The following is a 26,326-nucleotide window of genomic DNA, read 5'->3' as shown; positions in this document are numbered from 1 at the left end:
TGCCAGAGGGCTCCATGACACACAAAAAAGCTTAGGAACCCCTGAGCTAGTCCATGTCCCTCGCTTTATGGAAGTTGTTATGGCCCAGAGGGCTGAGAGATGTGCCAAGATCATAGGATTAGTTCATGGCAGAGCCAGGATGCCTGACTTCCGGTCCAATGTACTTTCCATTATTCCAGATGCTTATGCAGATACAAGTCTTAGCTATGGAAAGGCGTAGGAAAGAGTTAGGAGCCTTGGTTCCAAATTTCAGCTTTCCCACTAATTAGTTGTGTGACTTTGGACAAGTCCTTTGATCTTGTTGGACTTTGGTTTCCTCTTCTATAATACTCCAAAGTTGTGCTAGTTGACCGCTTTCTTGAGAGGTGGTGTGTTGTGTTGTGGTAGATAGAGCTCTGGTCTTGAAGTCAGGAAGACCTGGGTTCAAGTCCCACCCAAAATACTTATTAGCTATGTGACCCCTCTGTGCCTGAATTTCTTTATCTATAAAGTTAGAGGAGTGGACTTAATGACTTCTAATATTCCTTTCAGCTCAAAATAGATTTTTCCTATTATAGAGCGTGGGTGAGGGTAGACCCAATAAAACCAAGACAAGGCTGGGAACACAAAGTAGATGCTAGAAGCCCTGGAATGCCCACAGAAAAGAGAGAAAAGAGTCAGAAATCAGATAATTGTCCTGAGACGTGGATAAAGGTGAGGGGCTCATTAAAATAAAAAACAGCAAGCAGTCACAATAGGGGGATTCACAAGTTGTAGACACCAAGGTGAGACAGACATTCAAAAGCCAATCAGTTGGGAAGCAGGTATCTTTCCTTGTTCCCCACCTACACACTCCTAGCCAGATACAACCACTTTCTGGTTTCTCCCTTCAGGCTCTAGGTTGACTAAACATTTGGATTTGTTTAAGAGGCTTCCTGGCCAGGACAGCAGTTTGGCTCAGAATCGCTGTTTCCCTGTGGTTGGCATTCTGTGTTTCCTACCTAGATTACTTTGCTGACCCTTGGTGAATGATAGCCAGTAGCTATGTAGCACTTTAAGGTTTACAAATATTATTAGATGAGAAAATATTACAAATGTCTCATTTGATCCTCATAACAACCCTGGAAAGAAGGTATTATTATGATCCCCATTTTACAGATGAGGAAGTTGAGGCAGACTGAAGCAAAGATTAAGTGACTTGCCCAGGGTCATACAGCTACTAAGTGTCTGAAGTCAGATTAGACTCAGTTCTTCCTGACTCCAGACCCATCACTCTATCCACTGTACCACTTAGTTTTCTGGACTACCGCTTACCTGAGTTTCTAATTCAATATTTATTGCTCTCATCCAGCTTTCCTGACTTTGTATAGATCCCAGTCTCTTTCCATGTCCCTTATGCTCTGTCTTCCCAGGAACACAAAGGTAGCTGAGGCTAAAGCAGAGTAAGGGATAAAAAGAAAAAAAAACAAAACCAAGAATCTGCAGGTACTAGAAGGCAAGAATGTATGTGACAATGCTGGTTGTCAAGAATCTAGACATAACACACAAAGAAACTTTGAAACCAAGGTAACACTTCAGAGAGAAATTCTGGTATGTATTTTGGAGTTAAACCTATGGCCAGACTGAAGCTTGGAGGTGAGAGTAGGTAAACCATTTTAGTGGGATGGAAAATTGGTTATCCTGCTTGGAGTGGTAATTATGGAACTGGAGGTAACCCAACCTAAAGATAACTTAGCCTTGGTGCAGAAGGTAGATGTAGGGTGGCCTAGACAAAGGAGCCATAATCTATAAAGTTGTGTCCAACTCAAAAAGCCTATGAATAATTAAATCCACACATTTTAGAGCACAGGTTCTTAACTAGGGATCCATGAAAGTTTGAAAAATTTGATTATTGTATTTCAATATAATTGTTTTCCTTTGGAATGTTTTATTTTATGTAAATTAAAAAACCATTATTCTGAGAAGTGGTCCATAGGCTTCACCAGACTATCAAGGAGGTCCGAGACACAAAAAAAGATTAAGAACCTTGGGTCTAAAGTCTGGCAACTAAACGAAGAAACAAGAAGGGAATACCTAGAAGGAACAGCTTTATATTTTAATGGTCAGAGCCAACTGTGTAATATGGCTATATATTACGGCTGACCTCAGTTCCGAAGATCTTGTTCCCCATGTTCTCTGACACAGAAGTAAAGTTGGGTGGTACACCTAAACCGAATTAATGTACAGAACAAGGTGAGGGTAAGTGATTCTACTGAAGAGAGCCAAGAAATGGCTCAGCAGCTTGGCTTTGGAAGGAGAAATCTTCCCTTCCCCATTTCCTATCCTCAGATGATCCTAACAAAAAAGTCATTTGAAGAGAGGCAGCAGGAGATGAGATGGAGAGCAACCAGAGTGAAGTAATTCCACCTCACCATCATACCTTGCACTGGAGAGAGTGGGGAAGGGCCATTTCAACAGTAATCCATCTGGGTGTGCTGAGAACTTCTTCCTGAGAGAGCCCTCCACCATTTGATTATCACATTGGCATTTCCGAAGCATCAGAGCCATGGTTTCCAAGGACTAGTGCCTTCTGTTTCTCCAATACAGGGAGTAGGTGCTAAATCTGGGCAAGGGTTAACAATTTCACAAGATTATATCAACCATGGCTTTAGCATTAAAACAAGATGCTGGAGGGCATATCTTACCTGACATGTTGCATTGTGAATCCAGGGTTTGGGTGTGGAAGACCTGCCTTCTCTTCTTTATAATCTACACAGGTGTGCACAGGACTTCAAAGCTGGTTGCAAAAGGATGTTATTCAAAATTAATCGTGGAAAGAAAAAAATTAATACCATACTACAGAAATGTTCTTGAAGATGGGAAGCTGAACCCTCCATGCACAATTGCTTTTAAGTCACTTTTAAAGTTCTAGCTTCTCTTTTTTATCTTTTCTCAATTTCCATCTGTTCGGCGCCACCCTTCCCCATTCCCCAACCCCAAGCATCCTTTAGTATGATTTTAGATTTGAATGCCTTTACTCATTTATAAAAGTGTTTACAGAAGCTCTGGCAACATATTTAAATTGTCTGACTGTTGGGTGGGGACCATGACTAGTATTCTCCAGAACACATATTACACACGCACACACAACCATTTACCTGCTATAATTTTGTGATATTTATGATATTCTTCCAGTGATTCTCTATGGTTACAAACCATGAAACACAGTAAATAAAATTGTGAATGATCCAAATCAGCAAGGGAGAGAAACTGCAGGGAGGGTACAACATATTGCCAGCTTATGCATAAGAAGTACCACAAAAAAAAAAAAAAATCAGTCAGGAAATGTGTAACTTCAAAAGGGTCATGAATACTGTCTTTTGTGTACAAAAATGATATTATTATGTGAATCATTACCAGGAGGGTAGATAGATACCTATATTGATATCTATTTCACTATCAACCTTACTGATAGCATGTATAGATATCTCTCTCTTTCTCTCTCTCTCTCTTTATCTATCTGTCTACCTATCTGTCTACCTACCTGTCTGTCTCTAGCTATTTATCTGTAATCTATCTATGTGATAGGAGACTGCTAGGTAATAAAGCAGATAGAGTGCTGGTCTTGGAGTCAGGAAGACATGAGTCTGAATCCTACCTCAGGCACTTACTAGTTATATGACCCTGGGCAAGTCATAACCTTTCTCAAACTAAGTTTCTTCATCGGCAAAATGGGGAAAATAATGGCACCTTCTTCACAGGGTTCTTGTGAGCATCAAATATGCAAAGTGCTTGACAAAACTTGAAGTGCTATATAAATGTTATTATTGTTAATATTATTATTATCCTTGTTTGGGATTGGTTTTGCATCAGTGGAGATGAATTTGTTTGTTATAATCAAATGGAACAAATAAGCTGGAAAAATTCTCCTTTCTATCAACACTTGAGGCACATAATCAAAAGATCTCAGAGTTGTAAGGAGCCCTCGGAAGTCATCTCACCCACCCCACACCTGAACAAGTATCCTCTCTGCAGCATGTTCAGCAAGGCGTCATGCAGTGTTGCCTTGAAGGCCTGTAGTGAGGAGGAACCCACTACCTTTAAGGGAGGCCATTCTGTTTTTGCACAATTCTAAGTGAAAGAAGGAAAGAAAGTTCTCTTGTGGTAAGACTAAATTTATTTCTCAGCAGCTTCCACCCTTTGGTACTATGCTGCGCTCTGGGAGCAAGCAAAACTCACATCAAATCCTTTTTCTAAGTGATAGCCCTTCAAGTCCTTGAAGATATTTGTCATGGCCCTTCTCTTTTGACTGAACATCCTCAGTGACTTTACTTGATTTTTTTTTAAACTTTGATTTGATTTTGCTTTTCTTTCAATTGAAATGGCATTATTTTTGTCTTCTTCATCACATCCCCCTCATTGAAAAAAAAAGGAAAAAAAAAAACCCAAACTCTTGTAATAAGAGTTTACATAGGGGCAGCTAGGTGGTGCAGTGGATAGAGCACTGACCCTGGAGTCAGGAGGACCTGAGTTCAAATTCGACCTCATATATATAAAACTTATTAAGTGTGTGACCCTGGGCAAGTCACTTAACCCCATTGCTTAGCCAAAAAAAAAAAAGAGTTTATATAGTTAAGTAAAGCAAATTTCCACATTGACTATTTCCAAAAATATACATCTCATTCCACATCTTGAGTCCACCATCTCTGTCTTAGGATGAACAGAAAGTTTCATCAGTGGTCTTCTGGAATCACGGTTGATCATTGCATTGAGAAGAGCTCTTAAGTCTCAAAGGTGTTTGTCTTTATAATGTTGTTATTGTGTAGATTGCTCTCATGATTCTGCTCTCAATTGCTTTTATTATTGCATGATCCTGAGACACTTTCCTCTTCATGCTCCCCAGATTATCAACACCCTCCCTAAAATGTGGTATCCAGAACTGGACATAATACTGCAAATGTGGGTTGACAAAATCAAAGCAGACGACCATCCTTTCCCTAGTCTTAGACACAATGCCTCTCCCAGGGTAGTCAAAGATCAAATTAGCTTTTTTTCTTTTTTTTTTTTTTGGCTGCCATATCACAATGTTGACACATTGAGCTTGCCCCTGAAAGTTGAAGGGTTTGGATCAATTCAGCTTAGCACATGCATTTCATCTTGGTGTTTTCAACGTTTCATGACAATTGAATCAAGGAAACGTAATCTCAAAACCAATAACAATCAGAAGAAATGAAGCTCATTGTTTAACTTGTTTCTTAAGAGTTTGCTTCACTAGCTTCTGATTCTAACATGTTTTTTTTTTCCTCAAGTTGTTTGCTCTTTTGTTTATTGACATTTTGGGAAGTTCCAGATTAAATTCCTATTCAATAAGAGGATGGGATCGCTGAAATTAGAGATAGAAAAGATTTGCTTAGGAAGATGAAGCCCACTCCTCTTGCATGTAGAATTTCTGAGCAGGTAATCTAGTTCAGAATTTCTCAAACATTTTGGTCTTAGGACCCCTTTACAGTCTGAAAAATGGAAACTCCCCCGCTACCCCAGAGTTTGTGTTTAAGTAGGTTATATTTATTTATATTTACCACATTAGAATTGAAAACATTTTAGTATTTTGAAATAGTTTTAATCTTATAGACTTCCTGAAAGAGTTTCAGGACCCCAAGGGGTCTTATATCCCTGAGAACTAGTCTAATAAGTATATTTCACCCCTTCCCTAGTTTTGGAAATTGTTCTTTGTAAAATCCTAAGAAATAATACAATATTTTCACTAGGTTGTTTCTTAGATTTAATTGACTAGATTTTTCCCACAGTATTTAGGACTATAGTTTGCCCTGACTAAAATTTTAGCCCATTTTCCTGCTATAACCCAAGTCCCAAAGCCTGTTGGTATAGGACATTTTCCTCATTTCCTCAGCTCAAAAGTCTCTTCAGTCTCTGGGTTTTGGGCACTTCTGGCCTCCAGCTTTTGAGAGAGAAGATGGAAGATGCCAACTCCACTTCAGGTTGCTGAAGGAGAAGACACTGGGAAGAAGCCAACATGAGAGGAGCTGGTCATCTCCACCACGTTCCTATCCTCAGTTTGCTATACTAGAGACTTTGGAGAAGTTCCTCTTAATTGAGTTTTAGGACTCTATTGACTGAGTTAAGTGACCTCACTCCCAATGGGAGAGCTCCTTCACTCTACATTGTCTCATATATATTCTCCTATATATACTTTTCCTGATTTCTGTTTGCTATGGATTTGGGTAAATGGGTTTCTTTTCTACCTGCTATGAGTGTTCATTGTGGAACTAGTATTTGTTGAGAAGGAACTCAAGGCTTGGATATAAAGCTTGAGTTCCTTCTCTCCCCCATTAATGATACAGTGATCAAAATTTAGCCTGAACCTGAAACCACATCTCCTAGCCTAGACAAATAATATTTAAGGGAGTAGATAAATATAATTCTAGCCTGGTATCCACTTTCTCTGAGGAGAGCAGATTGGTCTTCCACTCCAGCTTCCTGCAGAAATTCCCCTCCTGTCAGGAATTAAAGACTCTCTTGGAGAAGAATGGGGGCAGGACAGGCCAGAGACAGCGATTTTGCTTCAAGTCAGACGATGACACCCCCATGCTACATATGGGGAATAGCATTTACTATAGTAGTTAAATTGTCTTCTCTCCCCACCTTAGTCATTTCTCTTCTGTGTCAAAGATAGAGCTGTCTAATATTTATAGCCGTTTGTCACATCTCCTCCTTGTCTGTCACTAAGGCAGCCTCTTTAGACACTTTATCATTCTTGATGATCTCTAAACTCTTTTCAATGTTTGTAGGTATTTTTTTGCTTTCTTTGTTTCCTACAAAGGACTCCTTAGGAAATTATTTTTCTTGAATTCAGAGAACATTCTTTGTCTTGGCGGGTCTGGGCCCCTTTAAATCTAAAATATTGGGCTCTGTGAAATATTTGGCTACAGGGAAATGGGTTTTTCCCATATGCCCTCTCACCCCCTATATTCCTACACATATAGAAAGATTAGATTCCAGTTGCCTGATACTCTTTTAAGACAAGCAAAGTCTTCCATTCTACAGGTAGAGATAAGCCCAGAAATGCCATGATGCTATGAGAAATAACACATTGAATGAAATTAGCCCTAAGAAGTAAATATAGAAATTAAAGAAACAGCATGGCATGGAGGATAGAATCAATCCAGAAGATACTAGCTATGTGATTCTGGATAAGTCACTCAACCTCTTACTGCCAGTGTCAACACTGTAAAACTATACCTTACTTATAAGTTGCTGATTTTTGCAAGTGGAGGAAGTTTTCACATCTGGGTTGAAGTATAGGAAAGCAAGTCACACCTACTTGCTGTGGGTCACAGCAATTCTAGACCAAAAAAAAAAAAAAAGAGTGGGGGGAGGAAAATGCACTTTCCTTTTAAAAATACATTTTATAATTATTTGTTTAAATGTGTAACCCATGGCCCCTAAATGAAACTCCGAGCTCACATAAATTGGGTTCATACTTGAAGGATTCTCAATAATCAAATGCCTGAAGTTTGCTTATGTCTAGCTTTCCACTAAAGGTAATGAGTTCCCCTAGGAGCCTCAACTGAGCAAGGTATGAAACGTAGATCAGGTTCACTAACATGCATGTAAAGAAAAGACAAAGAACCAGTATCCTATCTCCCTTCATCAAAGCAATAGTTATGTCCTGCTTTCAAGTGAATACTATTTCCTGCCTATCTCCTTGAAAAATTTTTTTTGTATAATAATTGAAGCCCAAGTAGAACGAATGGCTTTAAGATCTTGTTAAAGAGAAATTTCAGCCTCTCCTTGTCTGTTTCCCTTATTGGATCCTGCATCCATCTCCCCAGTCTGCAACCTGTTTCTCAGTTTGTGGTCTTAACATTCCAAGGCATTCCCCAAAGCATCACCAGACTGTCACAATTCCCCCAACTCCTGGCTTGGGCAAGGAACGAACTCACGTCATTCCCTCCTTCCCTGGCAGCTGTTGCCTCTATCTGCTGCCACGTATGAACATGCATGGCCTTCATTGCTGCCATCCTCTAGGTCCCTTGCCTGCATTTCTAGCAACTTTACTTCCTCAGAAGTAGAGTTCTTTGTCTTCATTGTTCACACATCTTGGGGTGATGGCATCATAATACATATATGTATATGTGTAATTATTGCTAAATGAAGCAATATCATGATATATATATAAGTGTGTGTGTGTGTGTGTGTGTGTATATAAAACCCTAATTGATTTCTTTCCTCTTCCAGATGCTACATTTAGGAAGGGTGTATACCACCCAACTTCTCTCCTTGTAAAGAAAAATCATTTCCTGAGGGAGTACTTTGTAGGAAACAAAGCAAGCCAAAAATACCTACCATGTCCTGGTATACATATTTTTTAAAATTAAATTAATTTTATTTTTAATTTATGAAATAAAACTAACATTTCTATAAGAGTGGAATTTTTTAAAAAGATGATTGCAGAAAATTTGAAGAGCATGGAACGTCTTACTTACATGTAGGTTCTCACCCACTAGATTATAAACTAGGGTTCATATGATCTTAGATCTAGGACTCAGACCTTTGGATTCCAGAGTCAGTCCTATTTGCACTCTACCAGTCAGTCAATAAATATTTATTAAGCACCTACTGTGTACTAAGGACTAGGGCTACAGAGAAAGGCAAAAGACAGTCCTTGCCTTCAAGGAGCTCACAATTGAATAGGGAAGACAATATGATATGTATAAAGAAAATCTCTACAGGATAGATAGGAAATTAGCAGCAGAGGAAGGCACTAGAATTAAATGGAGTTGAGGAAGGCTTCCATAGACGGCAGGATTTTAGCTGAGACTTGAAGGAAGCCAGGAGGAAGAAATGAAAAGAGAGAGCATTGCAGGCTTGGGAAATAGGCGGAGAAAATGCCCAGAGCTAAGCAATGGAGAACTTTCTTCACCAATGTCACTGAATTGAAGAGTTCTGTCTCCCCTCACTCTTTCAGAGTCTTGAACTGCACATAATCAATGCTTACTGAGTGAATAAACTAATGAACAAGCAAATGAATGTTGATTACCTTGCTTAGAAGCTTTCCTAATGCTTAATACTTAGCTGGGGCTAAAAGGGGAGATAAAATAGAACGGCTGAGCTAATTCTAAGAAAGTGTCTGTAGGCGCTCCTCAGGCTAACGGGAGAAGGCCAAAGAACGCTAGCCTGGGAATTAGAAGCCAACTGAGTGGAAGGTCAGGGGTTTCACTTCACCCCTCTCTGAATGTCTATAAAATGAAGGCAGTACTTGCAGGAGCCGCTTGTATGGATAGAGTAAGATCGTATACATGAAGCCCTCTATACATGTCATTTGTTCGTATTTCAACCCACTCCTTTCTTTTCCTGTTCTTTTCCAGACTTCTTCCTTCCTCTTCCTTTCCTCCCCAGGTGGGTGTCAGGGGGATCTTAGAGAGTATTACCAGGGGGAATGGTGAGGTATCGTGTGAGGGAGGCCCATGGTAAGTTTTTTTCCAAACTAGCCCCAAATCTTCCCCCTCCTGCCCATCCCACCAATGCCCTGACCAGCCTATGCCATATACAACCACAAATCTGACTGTGGAACACGTGCTGGTGGCACCAGGCAGTGCCCAGTCCATAAAGCCTGGCTTCCTGTGGGACTGTATCTCCTCCTGACTCTTTCTTACAAAGCTGCAACTCTCTCACCTTCCCTTGATATCCAATAGGAAATCGATTGAATCACTCGCTCTGCCCAGATCACCCTTAAAACAGCCCAGAGCAGGTGGGAGGGGAAAAGCAGAACAGGATATGAGAGAGGAGCCTTGAGAAAGAGGGTGTGACTTTGGGGGAAGAGAAGAGGTGAGTAACAACTGAGGTCCTGCCAGTGAGCTTGCTGGTGGTTGACCCAGAATTGACAAGGAGGCCTGAGGGGAAAGGAAGATTGAAACAGAGGTCTGAAAGGGGACTGACCTGGGCATCTCCTGAAAGGTGAGTCCTTCTTCCAGCAGGGAGGGATCAAAGGGAGGTGGACGGATGGTTTCCTCCAATTGCATCTTAAAAGGAGGATTTTTGCCAGGAGGGCATAATGCAGTGCACCTGGTACGTATTTTGCTTGGGCCCAGAGAGCTAGCTCTTCCCCAGGTACCTTTGGGAGGGAAAAGGTCATGCTAATAATATTCCATTTAGCTCCTGTTTTTCTCCTCACAACCTATGGGTATTTGCTTGTTTCCCCCTTTTCACCAGTCAGTCTGCCTTTTATATCTAATTGTTGGGAGGCCATGTGGTCTGTTGATGAGTGCTGGGTTTGGAGTCAGAGGACTTGAGTTCATTTCTCAATTCTGCAGCTTGCTACCTCTGCACCCTTGGCTAAGTCCCTTACCCTCTCTGGGACTCAAGTCTTCTCATCTATAAAATGAGGGCACATGGATCTAAAACAGATCTTTCTTCATTTTACTGATGAGGAAGCAGAGGTTAAATGACTTGCCCAAGGTCATTTAACCATAACCCAAGTCAAATAACTTGGTCCCGAGGTCATCAGTGGAGCCAATCTTTGGACCTAGGTCTTCTAACTCCAGAGATGGTACTCTTTCCATTATAACATGCTACCTCCTCAGCTGATCTCTGAGGTTCCCCCTTGTGAGCTGATTCTCTTTCTAGGGAATGAACAAGATACCTTCCAAAGCAAAGTCATGTTAAAATGGTGCAGACCCTACTGCTAAGCTATAAAACATCTGACCTGTGTGCCTGATCAGGCCTCATCCTCGGTATCTTTTTTGATCCCATTAGAAACAAATAAATAAGCAAGCGAACAAACAAATGAACAAATAACTCTTACAGATCCTATCCCTAAGGGCCCTTGTAGGCAACTAACTAATCCATCATGGCCAGGATTATAGATTTAGAATTGAAAGGGACCGTAGAAGTCATCTAATCCAACCTCCTTGTTCTAAGAATAACAAAACTGACGCCCAAGCAGGTAAAAGGACTTGCTTGAAGTCACACAGGGTCTTGGCCAGCTGCCAAGTAGCATGTTGCAAAGACACTTGGAACAGTGTGGTATGGTAGAAACAGCAATAATTTTGGAATCAAAGCACCTGGGTTTGAATCTTAACTCTGCCACCTAATTACTTGTGTGACCTTGAACAAGTCATTGAACACCTCAGTATCCTCATTTGTTGAATGAGGGAGTGGAACTAAATGACCTTCCAGAATTTCTATCTGATTCTATGGATGAGAAGGCCAAGCCCCATCCCTAACCTCTCGGCTGCTCCACCTATCCAATTTAGGCCTATCCTTCAAGGCCTGCTTTCAATGTACCTCATCATCCTCTTACTAGACTGTAAGTTCCTGGAGGTGAGAGAATAAGACGTTTCTCCTATGTGTATTTCCAGGACTTCACACAATGCCTGGTCCTCACTGAAGTGAATTGAATTGATAAGCTCAATATTAGAGGAAGAAGGGCAGTGTATTGGAAAGAGAACTAAACTTGGGCTCAGAAGTCAGAAGAAAACACATTTATTAAGCACTTGCTGTATGCCAGGCACCATGCTAAGTGCTAGGGCTATAAAGAAAGGCAAAAAACAGTCCCCACTTTCAAGGAGCTCACAGTCTAATGGCAGGGCAAAGGAAGACACCAGCACTGAGGGGATCAGAAAACTTAACAATCCTGACTGTTACTTAGTGACTGTGTGAGTAAGTAAGCTCACTGCTTTAGGCTTCAGCCTTCTCATCAGGACAATGAAAAGGCTGTACTAACTGGCCTGGCTCAAAGGCCCCCTCCAGCTCTAGCTTTCTATTATATATAAACTAGAGACAAGTAGTGGACCTTCCCACCACAAGTATTTAGTTTCATAAAATTGTATGAAATACGGCCTGCTGATTCTGTTGAAATTGGATTATTATGATCAAAAGTTCAAATGTTAGCAAGGGGTAATGAGAGTGTAGACAAGATGATTTCTTAAGCCTTATTTCTGGAAAAAAAAAAACAGAAAAAGGAGAAATTCCCAGGGCAAAAATTCACCCTTCCTTTTTTTTTTAAAGCAATATTTCAGTTAAATAGGGTTTTTGTGTGCTAGGTTGCGTGTCTGAAGTTAAACTAAGAGTAAAGGGAATGGAAAATCATTTCCATTGGTGTTTTATTGCAAGGTTTTCTGCCTTTTTTTTTTAAGCTCCATGTGATTCTTTAAGGGGATAATACTTTTATTAGATTTTAAAATACAGGCTGAAACAATGCCAGCCTTGTTACCACCAGTGATTGATGCCTAGATCTTCACAAGCAGGGCTATTTCTTTTCTCCCACGAAACACAAGTTAAATTTCACCCAATCCATGAGCTCTCAACAATTTTTCTAAACCCAAGACTTCAAATAGGGTGTGATTATAACTATAATAGCTATCCCAGGTAGAGCTGATTCATGTTATATGTGTAATCTTGGCAGCTGCTTAATTACTCCAGGGTCACAATGAGAATCGCAGCAACAGGCCGACTTTGGCATTGCTGGAAATTATATGGAACAATTCATGTGATTAAGTGGACTGTTTTACAGGCCCTTTTATTTCTCTTCCTTTGCCAATATGGGGGGCTAATCTCCAGAGACTCTTGTTCAGTCATGGTTTTTGTCCTGTTGTCTTCCAAGAGTGTTCAGGATGCACCTTGGGAGGGGGAACGGGGAAACAAAACAGAGAAGGCAACAAGCATTTATCAAGTGGCTGCTGTGTGCTAGGGATTGTGTTAAGTGCTCTACAAATATTATCTCATTTAGAAAAGTGTTTTCCCTCACAAGAAAGCAGAGAAAGCTGGGGGAGAAGCCTCAGCTCTATCTACGTTGGCTTATAAAAAATGTTTTCTGCACACTTCTGGTAGAGATACAGCGAAGGAGGGGCTGCTCTTTCTTCTCATACTATTGCCTTACCTCTACCTTTTATAATCCCTAATTTCCTTCAAGACTCAGTTCAAGTGTCGCCTTCCACCCAAAGCCTCTCCTGATCCCACCCCAGTTGTTGGTGCTTCCTTCCTCTGGAACGACCTTGCTTCTATCTTGAATCTGTTGTATACCTTGATCCCTGTTGTCTCTTCCATCGAGGTCATGTGCCCTCTAAGCACCCTCTTTTCTTTAAGATAAAGCCCTCCTTGCTTCAGTCGATCCTCACATGATATGGATTCAAGTCTGTCATCATTCTGCTTGTCCTCTTCAGAACCTGTTCCGTTTTGTCCGTGTCTTCCTAAAAGAGCGTGAAGCAAGAAGGAAAAATAGTTCTATCCAGTTCCAAGGGCAGATGAACATTTGAAGATGGAGCTGTAGACGTGGCACAATGAAAAGGGCACCAGACATTTAGCCAGAAGACTCGTCTCTACCACTCACTCCTTATGCTGACTGTGGGCAAATCACTTAATCTCTGAGAATTTCAGTTCAGGTAAAATGAGGCTAAAAATAATAGTGACTGGCTCCATCACTGACATTATAATAATCAAACAAAGTGATGGTTATAATAGGTATGTTAATATATTAAGGATCTATATCTTCATCAGTAGTGGTACTCCCTCCATTGACAGCAGATAACAACTCCAGATGGTCATTGTGGTGAAATTATTCACCATCATGAATGAATGAATGAATGAATAAAAACATTTATTAAACATCTACTATGTGCCGGGTATTGGCTAGGTATTGGTGATACAAATATAAAAATGAAAAAGTTCTTGCCTGCAGGAGCTTACAATCTAATGAAAGGTACAGTATATATAAAGGAGTTGTGGCAGAAGAAGGGAGTTTTAATTTGGGGAGTCATAGGTACTATAAGTGGAATTATAAGACAGTGGATTGCCATATACTTTTCATTTTTTTTTTTTTTGAAATTGAGGTTAATGGTCACATAGGGTCACACAGCTAGTAAATGTCAAGTGTTTTGGTCTGAGGCTGGATTTGAACTCAGGTCCTCCTGACTTCAGGGCTGGTGCTCTATCCACTGCACCACCTAGCTGCCCCCATACACTTTCCAATAGCAATTTAATATCAATCTGATTACTGTAAAAAAAACAGTGTAGGTATGTGGGGTGTGGGAATGGAGAACAAACACAAGTGTAGTTGCAGGATAGATGACAGGATGCCTAAGTAGACCCAGGTTTCCAGCTGAATGGCTAGATGCGATATGAAGCATCATCTGGGCCTAACTGGACATAGTGGGTTAGGTCAGTTTTCAATCATCTGCCCCAATCAAGCCCTGGAGGAAGACTTCAGTAAAAGAATGTTTAAAAGGAACTTTGTAAATTATGAAAGGTTATGGAAATGAAAGTTCTTTTTATTAGTTATGATAATAATCCTCTAAATAGTATAAAATTAGGGGTTCCTATCCTGAGATCTCTGAACTTATTTTTAAATAATATTTTGGTAATTATTTCACTATAATTTATTTCCTTCCTAATCCTACATATTTTATTTAATGCATTTGAAAAGCATTATTCTGAGATGGTCTAAATACATATTTTTGTACATTCTCTCTCTCTCTCTCTCTCTCAGTAGTACAGCGTAAGGGAAGTATCTCCTATAGAAAGTGGTGTTTTGGAATAAATGTTTAACAACTAGCTCTTCAAAGTTAGCAGGACATACTTTTAACTTTAATCTTCATTATTTAAATTTTCTCCATCACTTTCTTAAGCCTAGATCGTCAACAAAACAATAAATCAAACCCTGATGTGTAACATTCGTGGATTCCTATAGATCCTGAGATGTTAATGGTCACACTGAAAATTTAACAACCAGTTCTCCCCAGCCAGTAAGACCAGGCTCCAGCACACCCTTGTACCAGAAGGTATCACCCCAAGCATCCTCTAAAGACTCTGCAGGTAACATAGGACTCTACTTTTTTTTTTTTCTGAATTGATGAATTGTGGAGAAAGATGCTATATGAATTAGTTCTTGAATTCATTCTTCACTCTGTCTTTTTCCCAACTTCCACTGTTTACTGTAGGTGACATACATGCACACACTTATGGTATTGTGGGACAAAACAATTATTCTTCTTAAAGAACCCTCAACCAGGAGAGAATCAGAATTTCAAACCTGACAGAGATCTCAAGATTACTCCCTTTTACCATTTGATTTTATAGATGAGGAAATGGAAGCCCCGAAGGTCTTACCCAAGCTCACATGACCAGGCTGGCTAAGGCGGAACTGAGACCAAGGTTTCTGGATTCCCAGTCCAAGGTATTTGCCAACACCCCTAGAGAGCTGCCTCTCTCTATTCTAAATAGAGTTTTCACAGAGACTCCCTTGGGCAGCAAGGTTGGTTCTGGTTTGCATTGCCGGGATTTCGGAGGAAGAAATTAGGAGATGTCAATCAGAATGACGGAGAGGGGGAGCCAGGCCAGAAGCAACATGCCCATTTACAGACGCTACCTTCCTCCCTTTGGGCCAGTGTCAGCATGTCATGGTGACACCAGCAGCATTTATAGACCTAGGGAAGTTTTCCTCCTAGTGAAAGGGTAATCTTGAGAGGATGAGACCAAAGGTACTCATAAGGAGACAGGGAAACAGCCTTGTGCTCCTGGTCACCAAAGCCCCTGGTTGTCCAAGCACACAATACCATTAATTTGATCAGAGTTGGAGCCAACAATCCCAACTGAACAGGAAAGCATACCAGGGAAAAGAGCCCTTTGTCCTTCGGCTGCCTGGAATCCGGATGTCTTTGCTGCATGGAGTTGAGCTGGGAAGAGGGCGGAAGCAGGCGGGGGGGAGGGGCAGAAAGGGTTCCTTTACTAAGCCTTTCTTTTCATCACTAGGTTCTCATACTAAAGGGCATCCTGTGAGCCTCTGTGTCCTTTTATTTGAGCCTACCATTTTTCTTAAAGGTACCACTGGTTCTCCCACTCCTCTGTGTGTGTGTGTGTGTGTGTGTGTGTGTGTGTGTGTGTGTGTGTGTATGTGGGGTTTTTTTCTTTTCCATCCTACACCAGTTTCCTATTTTCTCCCTTATTTTCCAGAACTCCCACTGGCTTTGCCTGATTTGAATCTTCACCTTGGTATTTGGTCTAATCCAGCATCAAGAAAGTTGGCTTTCCAATTTAACTCTTTTGGTCTCTCTCAGCATGTGGCTTCTGAAACAAATTTTTCATACCACCATTCAGGTCACATTCTTGACCTTGTTGTTTCAGGTGCCTGATAATTCCAGGCAAGTGATTTGGACTCCCATGCACACTGATTTTCTTTTCTTTTCTGGTCACTCAGTCATCGCCTTTCTTTCTTTTCTTTTATCACACTTTTCACTGTTCCTTGAAGGCTGCATTCATTCCCTGCTGCTGTCACTGACTGGCCTCTATAAATTGCCTTTCTGTTCTATCTCACCCTCTCCTATCAAAGGTCTCGATATAATTGTCTCTGGTGTGCTCAGATAGTTTTTATTTTTATTTTTATTTTAGCCCTGAGTGCTTTCATTTTTGTAAACATTTAAATGATGAAGATGAGGGCTCCCAGACAATTATGTTCATTTTTAAATGATTCTCTAAACTATTGCTACTTTGTAGTCTGGCTAAGAAAAATTTCTGGGGTCCTCCAAAAATGCCCTTAACTCCCCAAAATGTGCTTTGGGCTAAGCCACGTTCTTAGAATCATAGACTTTTGTGATGAAAATACTTCTTAATCATTGCACTCCCACTGTCTTCCTTACCACAGCCTCTATTTTCTACCTGTTTTGAAGAATGAAGGAAATAACTTTTTCTTTTTTCAAACAGTCAATAAACAAGCATTTCTTGACTATGCTCTGTGCTAGACAAGTTGTAAGGAAAAGGGAGGAAGTGCCTTCTGATCTGGAGAACATGACAGTTTAGTTGAAAGAGACAAGTCTAACATACAGTGGGTAAATTCTGAATGAAGCAGAGGAGTAGATGCTAAATTGTGAAGTGAAGATGAGAAGTAAGTGCTGTAAGAGTTCAGAGAAAAGAAGTTATCAGTGAAAGGCAAAGTAGTCGGAGAAGGCTCCTTCGAGGAGGTATACCTTGAGAGGAGTCTGAAGATTTGTAGGGTTTGGATAGGAGCTCCTTGGAGCTTTTGACCTCTGAGCCCTTCAGTTTGGGGTGGGCTTACTGGATTCAGATCTTTCATGATTTGTTTTTTCTTTCACTGGCTTTTGTTTGGGTGAAGTGGCTGAGGCAGGAAGGGGAATGTGTACTCTGGCTATCTGAGATCCAGGCCTGCTAGATCTCCTCCTCAAGGGCCCAAGTTACTTTCCTTTATTGCCATTGACTTAAACCCTAGCCTGAAGTGTTTCCCCAATTTAGGGAACCAGTAACTAGCACTCCAGTTCCATTTAATGATTTTGGACCAGTTGGCTTTTACAAAGGAGTATGACAGGAACAAACCTACAAGTATTTTCTCCAATATTGGGGTGTATAATTTCCACTTCCCCATACACTTAGGACTTCAGTCTTTGTGAGATGAGTAGGGGCAGGAATTGCACTGGTCCCATCAAGTTCACTTAGAAAAAGCATCTGTGGATGAATCTTCAGCTGGCCTCAGGGACCTAAGGTCACTCCCAAAGATCACCTTGCTCTTTAGGGAATTGATGTGCTGGTTGTAAAACCTGGCCTAGATTATGATTCTTGGATTCTGCTAACTCCTGTCCCGACCCAGATTGGATACTCCACTCCTCACCCCCAGGATGGAAAAGAAAAAATGAAAGGACCAAGGAAGCCTTGTTTCTTGGGAACTATATGGCCTTAGAGGGGAAGAGGGCCCTGAGGCCTTTTACAGCAGTCACTCACTAGACCAAAAGGAGTTACTTTCTTCACAGAATGTAATAAAGAGGTAGCTGTAGCTGACTCAGGCCCTTTAGAAGGCTCCAACAACTCCAACTACACAGCCAATAGAAAAAGGCTCCTTTCAACCACAAGGTGGGCCAACTGGAGTCAGTGATAGAATGTTATCAAACAGTCTGGTCCCTCTAAGGCACTTCCCTCACATATCATCAGGATTCTCCTGTAAGCAACAAACAAGCATCCTCTATGTAGAAGTGGTCAAGGTATGTACTAGACCCCTATTATACTTTTATTATTTTTTTAATTAGGGCTTAATAAACACTAAATAAACTGAGCATTTTCATATATAAAGTAGAACAGAAAAGTAGAATTGTACATTAAACCATGAGTCTCTATTGTGGATAGCTTGCCTTTCATTTAGGTATATAATAAATTCAACATGTTACTTTCAAAATACATCTCTTTGTCTATGTTTCCTTCTGGTTTTCTTTCTGTTCTCTTCTGTGCATTTTAAAAAATACCTCAGTGACATTATTTCTTCTTCTTCTTCTTCTTCATCATCTTCTTCTTCTCTCTCCTTTTCTCTTTCCCTCTCTCTCCCTCTCTCCAAACCTATTGTTAACAATAATGCTAGTTCTATTATGTCCCTACTCAACTCCTTCCATTAAAAAAAGAGAAAATCAAAACCCTTGTAATAAATATGTGTAGTCAAACAAACTAGATTCCCACATTGACTGTGTCTAAAAATGTAACTCATTCTACATTGAGTTCATCATCTCTGTCAAGAGGTGGATAGAATGCTACAGCATTAGTCCTGGGGCATTAGGATTGGTCATTGCATCTTTCATGGACTTTTCCAGTTGAGATTCAACTCTAAGAATTATGTTTAAATTGATCTGTGATTTCCCTGGCATGTGTACTCCCTCTTCTGGTGCAGGTAGCAATTTAGGCACACCCCCTTATGACAAAATACTCTTGTCCATGTCTTTCTGTGACTCCTTACAGAATCTATCCAACATGCTAGAAGCTTGTCTCTATTTCTTTTAATACGTCATGGATACCAGTGTAACATCCAGGTTATCCATCTATTATTTTTCTTTTTAATACCAATATTCTCCCAGAGATGCTATGTGGCTTTGAGTTCTTGATCACCATAATCTGAGAGGATTTGCAATTTCAGGTGGCCCAAGAGGCATGGTAAATATATGTTGACTACAGTATATTACCAACAATTATACATGTGATAACTTGCATAAAAGACAACATTAATGATATGTATTCCAAGAAAAGGAGGTGGGAGATAATAATTCATGAGCGATAGATTTCAACTCTGGATGATTGAAAAAAAAAAGATTAAGCCTGATAGTGAAATGATTCTCAGGTGGGGACCTGAAGGGGTATAAAATTTCCCAGTGACTTACTTTGATACTCAGTAAATGCCTGTTAACTAACAACATAGATAGGAATATAAAAGACCCAGGACATGCCAGCATATTGTCAGTCCATTTGAAAAGTGAAAAAATATTGTTGCTTCATCTATGCAGACCCAAGATGTCAAATAATCATTTTGACTGATGTTCTAAAAACAGAATTAACTGATTTTTAAAAACTTGATTGCCCAAATTAAGTGATTTAGTCATTATATTAGACACAGTTACGGATTTAATGAAAACCTGTCATAAAAATAAAAGGAGAGGCAGAGCTTATGATTTTTTAAAAACTCATAGCCTTAATTATTTAAGGATATGCCAGTATGCATAGTTGCCCTATTGCAAAACAGATTAATGGAAGTGTAGTGTGGAAGAAAGAGTGTTAGATATGTATTCAAAAGATTTGCCTGATTATGTGACCATGGGCAATTCACTTGACCTCTGACTCTCAGTTTCCTCAACAGTAAAACCAGGATAATAATAGATGATCTTCCTCTTTTACATGATTGCTGTGAAGAAAATATAATTATATAAGGGTTATAAAAATGTGAGTTATTTTTCAAAGGGTAAGTCAATATGACCATTGTCACAATCAGACTAGTGAATCTAGTGAGTAGGCCTGGCAGATTCCTAGGATCAGAGCCAATGAATGCTCTGTGGTCAGAATTTAATGATATCAGCCCAAGAACTGGGAATTGGTCAGCATCCTATGTAAGGTCCATGAGATATAGAGTAAGAGATGACAGAGTATGGTATGGTTTTATTTTTGTCTCTGTATCCCTAGCACCTAACATAATATCTTGCCTATAGTAGGCACTAAATAAATGCTAATTGAATTGAACTGGCAGTTCTAGTCTTTTCTAGTTTTTTCTCCAAGAAAATATGACCTAGTCATCAGACAACTATTTGGTATATTTCCCCAGAGTTAAACTAATGCTGCTTATTGATAATCCAATTTTGAAAACTTATAAAATCTAAGTTATTATTCTATTGTACTTTGGTATAGTCAAACAAACAAAAAACCTGACCTGTGGTAGCCTCTGTAGCTCCCCCCATGAATAAATTGAATGGATTATAATGAAAACCCTTGCGAATCAGTGGTTTCTTCTATAAACACAGCACCATTTCCCTTGCAAGGAGTGATCCATTTAAAATAACGTCTCTCAAGCTTAGAGAAAATCCAGCTTCACCAACAAAAGATTTTATTCAATTTATAGCTTTTTTTTTTAGATTTCTGATTTCTGATGAAGAAAGTCTAGAGAATGGTCTATACTCAAAGCAGACTTTTTTGGGGGGTGGGGGTTGGGGTCAGTGTCTACCCATGTTAGCCCCTTATCCTGATTTCATTTCAGCCACACTGCAGCAGCTCTTCTGAGAAACTGCAATGACTCATTCACATCACTTGATTAAATGTCAAGCATAATATTACCAGGGTATTACCTCTGCAACCAAGGTCATTTTTTACAGAATCATAGGGCTGTAAGGGGGCAACTAAGGGTCATCTGGTCCATTCCCCTGATTTCAAAGGGAATAGAATATAAGTTATACAAGTCTGTTGACTATGTTTCCTTTTACAAATGTTTCATAAAGTACATCTTACCAAGGGTTGTGGTTTGTTAGCTGGGAATGATTTCTGTTTTCGTCTAAAAACAATATTTGAAGAAGGATGAGCAGAGCATGGGAAGAGGAAACAAGAATGATGTGAGAAGAAAATTGGAGACTGAGAAAGGAGAAGTACTGAATAGGATAGAAATACAAAAACAAGATTGGAAGTTGTGGGGAATAAATGTGGGAAAACTGAGAGAAACAACAGGAGAGACCCACATGGATAGAGCACCAGAAGGATTTGGGAGACCTGAGTTCTGTTGCAACATCTACCATTAGCTATTAATAGCTGAATGATCTCTTAGAGTTTGCTAAGAAAAAAAAAAGTCCCAAAAGCTGCTAGAGAGAAATAACAAAGGACATAGAACATAAGCTTCTTGAGGGCAGGGGCAGTTTTGTTTTTGTCTTTGTATTCCTAGCACCAAACACAGTGCTTGACATTTACCTGATATTTCAATGGATCTAGGTTGTTAGTGGTGCAGATTGCAATATATCTATGCCTTTTCATCTTTTGTGAATCTGATTCATGTCCCCTACTCCCAAATCTTCCATAACTCGGGGACTTTCCTCTAGAGCTCTTGGTATTGTGTGGGTAGCAACAAAACACGTGGCTATCCATCCATTATCCCTCACTTATCTGCAGGAATGGCCCATCTCCTTTTCCATTCAAATTTCTCTCTGGGGAAAATCTTTATGTCACTTCACCAGCATAATTATAGAATCTCAGAATTTCAAATTTGGAGGTCTTCGGAAGCCATCTAGTCCAACTCAGACCAGAAAAAAGATGCACTCTCTAACATACCTGATGAATAGCCATCCGGCCTTTGCTTGAAGACCTCAGGTGAGGTGGGGACCCAGGACTTCTTGAGGAAGGAATTCTAATCATTAGTACATTTTCCCTTGACATCAAGCCTAAACTTTCCTCTTTGCAATTTCCACCCATTATTCCTAGTTCTTCCCTCTGGGACCAAGCAAAACAAGTCTAAACCCTTTTCCACGTGATAGTTCCTCCAATCTTCATTGCTAATGAAGTCTACTCATGCCCACCATCTGTCTCTTCATTATTCTGCAGATGACCCACAACTTCAATCCTTTGTCACTTTTAGCTTATTTGATGTGTTTTGTTTTTATATTACATACATTTATAGATTATCCCCACTGCATAAGAGGTCTCTTATAACAAAGTAAACAGTTAAATAAAACTAATAATGCAGTGACCTCATTTGAAAGTACATACATTTCACATCTGTAGCATATCCCACTTCTCTATTAAAAAAAAATTATAGAAAAAAAGAAAATAAAAATCTCATTTCTGTCTCTCCCCTCCCTCATCCCATCGGGGGAAAAAAGAAAAGGAAAAATAAACAAATTTCTAATAAATATGTATAGTCAAATAAAACAAATTCTCTCTATGATTATACACAAATACATGTGTGCATATACACACACACATATCTAGATAGAAATATAGATATATAGAGTTGAAGATATAAATACAGACATCTTCTCTGCACCCTAAATTTATCCCATATCTGTCATGGAGAGTAAGTATGTTTCATCATCAGTCCTCTGGAATTATGAATTGTCATTGTATTGTTCAGAGTTCTTACCGCTTCAGAGGATGTGATGGTTGATGGTTGGCAGCCATACAGCTTCACCAGAAAACCACTGATGTTTAAAAAAAAAAAAAAGATGGGCCTTTGTTTCAGGGAGAAGTTTGGGCTCATTATAAATACTATGCAGTTTCTCAAATGGAATCCAGCCTGCTTACATCCTATTCAATTCTGGGCCCCAATCCATTGTCCATCTGTCATGTCTGCCCAGGATATAAATATTTATGGACTGTATCCATGGGCTGCATAATCAACTGGATATCATAGCCTAAACTTTAGCCATTCTTCACCTACTTATTTTTTTCCTATATGGAGAGTTATGTCAAACCTTTAGGGTTTCCTTGAGAATCCTTATGGAAGAAGTAGTCAACTACCCTCTGGGGACCCAACCTGCCAATGTCAGTGGGATTGTGGGGAGTGAACCCAGGCAATGCTCTATAAGGCATTGAAGGCACCTTGTTGGATGAGACCATTTAAGGCAACATTTTGCTCTTTTAAACAAAATGGTGGGGTTTTTAAAAATTGTTTTTGATTAATGATTAAATTGTTATTGATGAAATATTAAATTTTGTTTTAATTAAATTAAACAAATCAACAAATATTAATTAGATATCAATAAACACAGTGGGTTTTTATATTCTCTACTTCTTTCATTCAGTTAGGTAGACATAAATACATGGTGTACTATTGAATATCACTTACTCATACCTTCATCAAAGATTCTTTACAAATATGTAGATTATATTCAAAGATTTCATAGAGATGGGAAAGTAGGCATATGATTCAGTAGTCACTAATGTTTTCTTGATTACCTTTTAGCAGGTAGTAATACTATCTATGACTTTTTCCAAGCATTTTGTATCCTCCCCTATTTCTGTTGTTGATTTGTTCTCTTTCCAATCGGAACTATAAACTATTCTCCCACACAGGAGCAACTCCTTTTTGTTTCTGTTTTCATTTACATAGAGTAAGATTGACATGGCTCAGTTCCATCTATAATGTTTGTTTGGTGATCACTGGACAGAGACGTCATATGTAAAATACTTGAAGATTATTTTCTGTTTTCCTTTGTTTCATGGGTAACCATGGCCAAAGACTTCATCACTGGGTGACCAGCCTACTGGTGATGAATGTTTTTATATTTAGGGTCCTTGGAAGGCAGATGTGGTTTATTGCCAGAATTATACTCAAAGCCTTATTAGTGTGACAGAACTTTCTAGAGTTTTCCCTTCATTGTCATAGCCTTTGAGAGCCAGAGGCTCACTTCCACACTGCAGTGAAGCATCTGTGGAAACCTTGGACATACTAGATATTTTAAAATGTTTATTGAAATGAGTGCGTAGCGTATAGTGAGCATTTATATAGGGTTCTTAACCTGGAGTCCATGAATTTCTTTTAAAAATATTTTAATAACTATATTTCAATATAATTGAGTTCCTTTGCAATCCTGTGAGTTTTATTTTTTGCATTTAAAAATATTATTCAGAGAAGGTTAAAAATCCCTGATTTCATAAATGCTCTATTTATTTATCAAGTCAAGAGAAAAAAATGGGGAATTTGAAAAGGTGAATGAATAATGAAAGAGGAAGAAGAGAAATGGAAAGTTAAACCAGCAACATACCAAACAGTCAGGTTTCTCGTGATACTGAATACGGAATTGAACTGAACTTCTAGGAAGTCATATGAGGTGGCCAATCCATACCTCAGGCTGCTGCTGCCTTCAATGGCAGCTCCACATGTAGACATAATCTGAATTCAGCTTAAGAAATTTAAGTGGTTCCCATATGGCCAAAGGCTGTATGTTCCCTCTCTCTCTTTCACAAAGCTCCCACTGACATCAGAGGTGACTTCCTGTATGATTAGATAGATAGCTTTAACCAGAAATTATGGGCCTCACTTTAAGTCACATGCAACCCTTTGAATCAGACACCTTCAAGCTAGTGGGCTCAGTTTGTGATCCATATACTTGATTTTCCATATGATTTCCTGGTTTCTGGCTTCAGCTTTATGCATAAAGTCACTACTAGTTTGGGTCAACCTTTCCAATGCAAATATCACTCCAAAACAAAGGATATACATTTTTTAAAAATCTCAATATTTCTTAAATATATAAACATAATTTCTCTCTAATTCAATTTCTAGGAAAAGAACAAAGGGTACTCATTTTGGGGTAATTTTCAGTAATTCCTTTTCTATTTTTTCAAATGAGCAAATCCCACAGTGCAATATATTTCTTAGATCTTTAAGACAATAATTGGTGCCTTACACAAATGGGCACATCTCCTGGGTTGCTTATTAATTTGACAGTTTATGATTGGGCATCTAATAACTTTTGCATAGACAAGCATTAAGTTTTATGGGTCAGGTCTGAAAGAAAGCTTTTGAAAATTTAGCCCATATGTATTTTCATTGTTCTTTCCCACATTGTGTTTGGTACATTCATGCTTCCCATGCTTTTGTCCTTTATCCCATTCTGCCCTCTCATGTTTAAGTTTCCCCTGGGTGGTCATTTAGCTCTGCCTGTACTACAGCATCTCAAGTGGGTCTGTTATTTTTTTTTCCACACATTTTATTTTCTTTCTTACCTTGTCATTTAGATAGAGTATTTATACCCTTTTTAAAGTGAGTCATCATTTGGGGAATGAGGTAGATGGCACAGGGCTCTGTGGCCTTGCACGAATGAGTTGGTGGAACCAAAGACCTCTTCCGCTGCATCTTTTTAGGCATCTGATTTTTGAATTTGCTCTGCAGTGCTTTTGTTTAAACATTAAACAAGTTGGTAGTTTCTAGTCCTTTCTTGGAATTTTAAGAGGACTATTTGGCTTAATGTTTTGTGAATCACAAAACGCCATTGGTTCACTGTTTATCACATCTAGCAGAAGCTAGATGGTATAATAGAGTCCTGGATTCGAAGTCAGTAAAAACTGAATTTTAAGCCTGTCTCATAGACACTAGCTGTGTGAACCTGGGCAAGTCAGTCAACCTCGCTGAGCCTGGATTCCCTTGTCTGTAAAATGAGACGGTTGGAGTTGATGGCATCCAAGGTCCTTTCCAGACCTCCACCTAGGATCCTAGAATCTCCCACTGGTTGGCTTAGTTCAATTGTTGCTCCTAGTATTCCCACTGGGGCGTCAGCATCAATTGCCCTTTTCAGGGAAAGTTCTTATCTCCACCCTCAGCACAGCCAGGAGCTCTTTTGAAAAAGAGTATCTTTTTACCAAAATGCTTTGTAAACATGAAGCTACAGATCACAGGATTATAGATTTAGGACTGGAAGGGATCTCAGAGGTCATCCAGTTCAACTCCTTCATTTTAGAGATGAGGAAATTGAGCCCCAACTGGTCCAGGTCTACACAGGTGAATTTGGTGTCAGAGTTGGGATTTGAACCCAGAATTATAAACTCCAGAGACAGTGTTCTTTCCACTGTATCAGGCTACCTCCTAAGTTACACAAATAATCAGGAATCAAATCCAGGTATAGACTTAAAAGAATTATCATCCTTGATATAAAATCTAAGGATTTATTCAACTGTACCTTTATCAAGAATAGTACAGGTTGGTGGGATAGACTCATTCATTCTGGGAAGCTTGGTGGTTTTTGTGGCTATACCCACCATATTATTCATATCACTTTCCTCTCGCAGCTTCTCCATTATGCTTTTCTTTGGTGAACCCTGTCTGATTTATGTATCTGGGGCCACTCCCTCTTCAGCAACACAAACAGACGTGCTACATAACTGAAAGGTGACCTTTACACATGAAAAGAATTCTGATGAATTGCAGGAAGTAATACACTGTGCAGGGAAAAGGGGTCCCTTGATCTTTTTTTATGGCAAGCGCTTCCCATGAAGTACACTCTGAAACTAATGGAGTTCCTTAAGTGGCGACTAGAAAGACACCCTAGAGTATTTTGGAATATCCCTGCTTACTTAGCTCTCTGATTTATTCCTTCAAAATGTCTAATGATGCCAGGGATTAAGG

General features: G+C 39.5%; 2 long non-coding RNA genes across 7 annotated transcripts in view; one reads left to right on the top strand and one right to left on the bottom strand.

Annotated features, from left to right (window-relative positions):
- The first annotated feature begins 9,783 nt into the window (after positions 1-9,783).
- The window catches only part of LOC114023396, a 34,027-nt gene continuing 17,484 nt past the window's right edge, over positions 9,784-26,326 (top strand). For 4 of the 6 annotated variants that reach the window (XR_003566784.1, XR_003566783.1, XR_003566782.1 and 1 more), the window contains exons 1-4: positions 9,784-9,936; positions 13,143-13,361; positions 14,604-14,790; positions 15,055-15,151. This is a non-coding gene — a long non-coding RNA (uncharacterized LOC114023396). Of the gene's footprint in view, positions 9,937-13,142; positions 13,362-14,603; positions 14,791-15,054; positions 15,152-15,726; positions 15,796-15,927; positions 18,197-26,326 lie in introns of those variants that run through there. The other 2 variants (XR_003566781.1, XR_003566785.1) reach the window with 2 other exon arrangements.
- Positions 12,469-13,147, bottom strand: LOC114023397. The gene is made up of 2 exons (XR_003566786.1): positions 13,003-13,147; positions 12,469-12,599 (listed from the first exon to the last, which is right to left on the bottom strand). It is a non-coding gene; the product is annotated as an uncharacterized LOC114023397 (long non-coding RNA).

This window comes from Vombatus ursinus, unplaced genomic scaffold (assembly GCF_900497805.2).
Source record: "Vombatus ursinus unplaced genomic scaffold, bare-nosed wombat genome assembly UNPS02014818.1, whole genome shotgun sequence".
In the NCBI taxonomy this organism is placed as follows: domain Eukaryota; kingdom Metazoa; phylum Chordata; class Mammalia; order Diprotodontia; family Vombatidae; genus Vombatus; species Vombatus ursinus.
The sequence above is the reverse complement of the archived record's forward strand: the minus strand, read 5'-3'. Positions and strand labels throughout refer to the sequence as shown.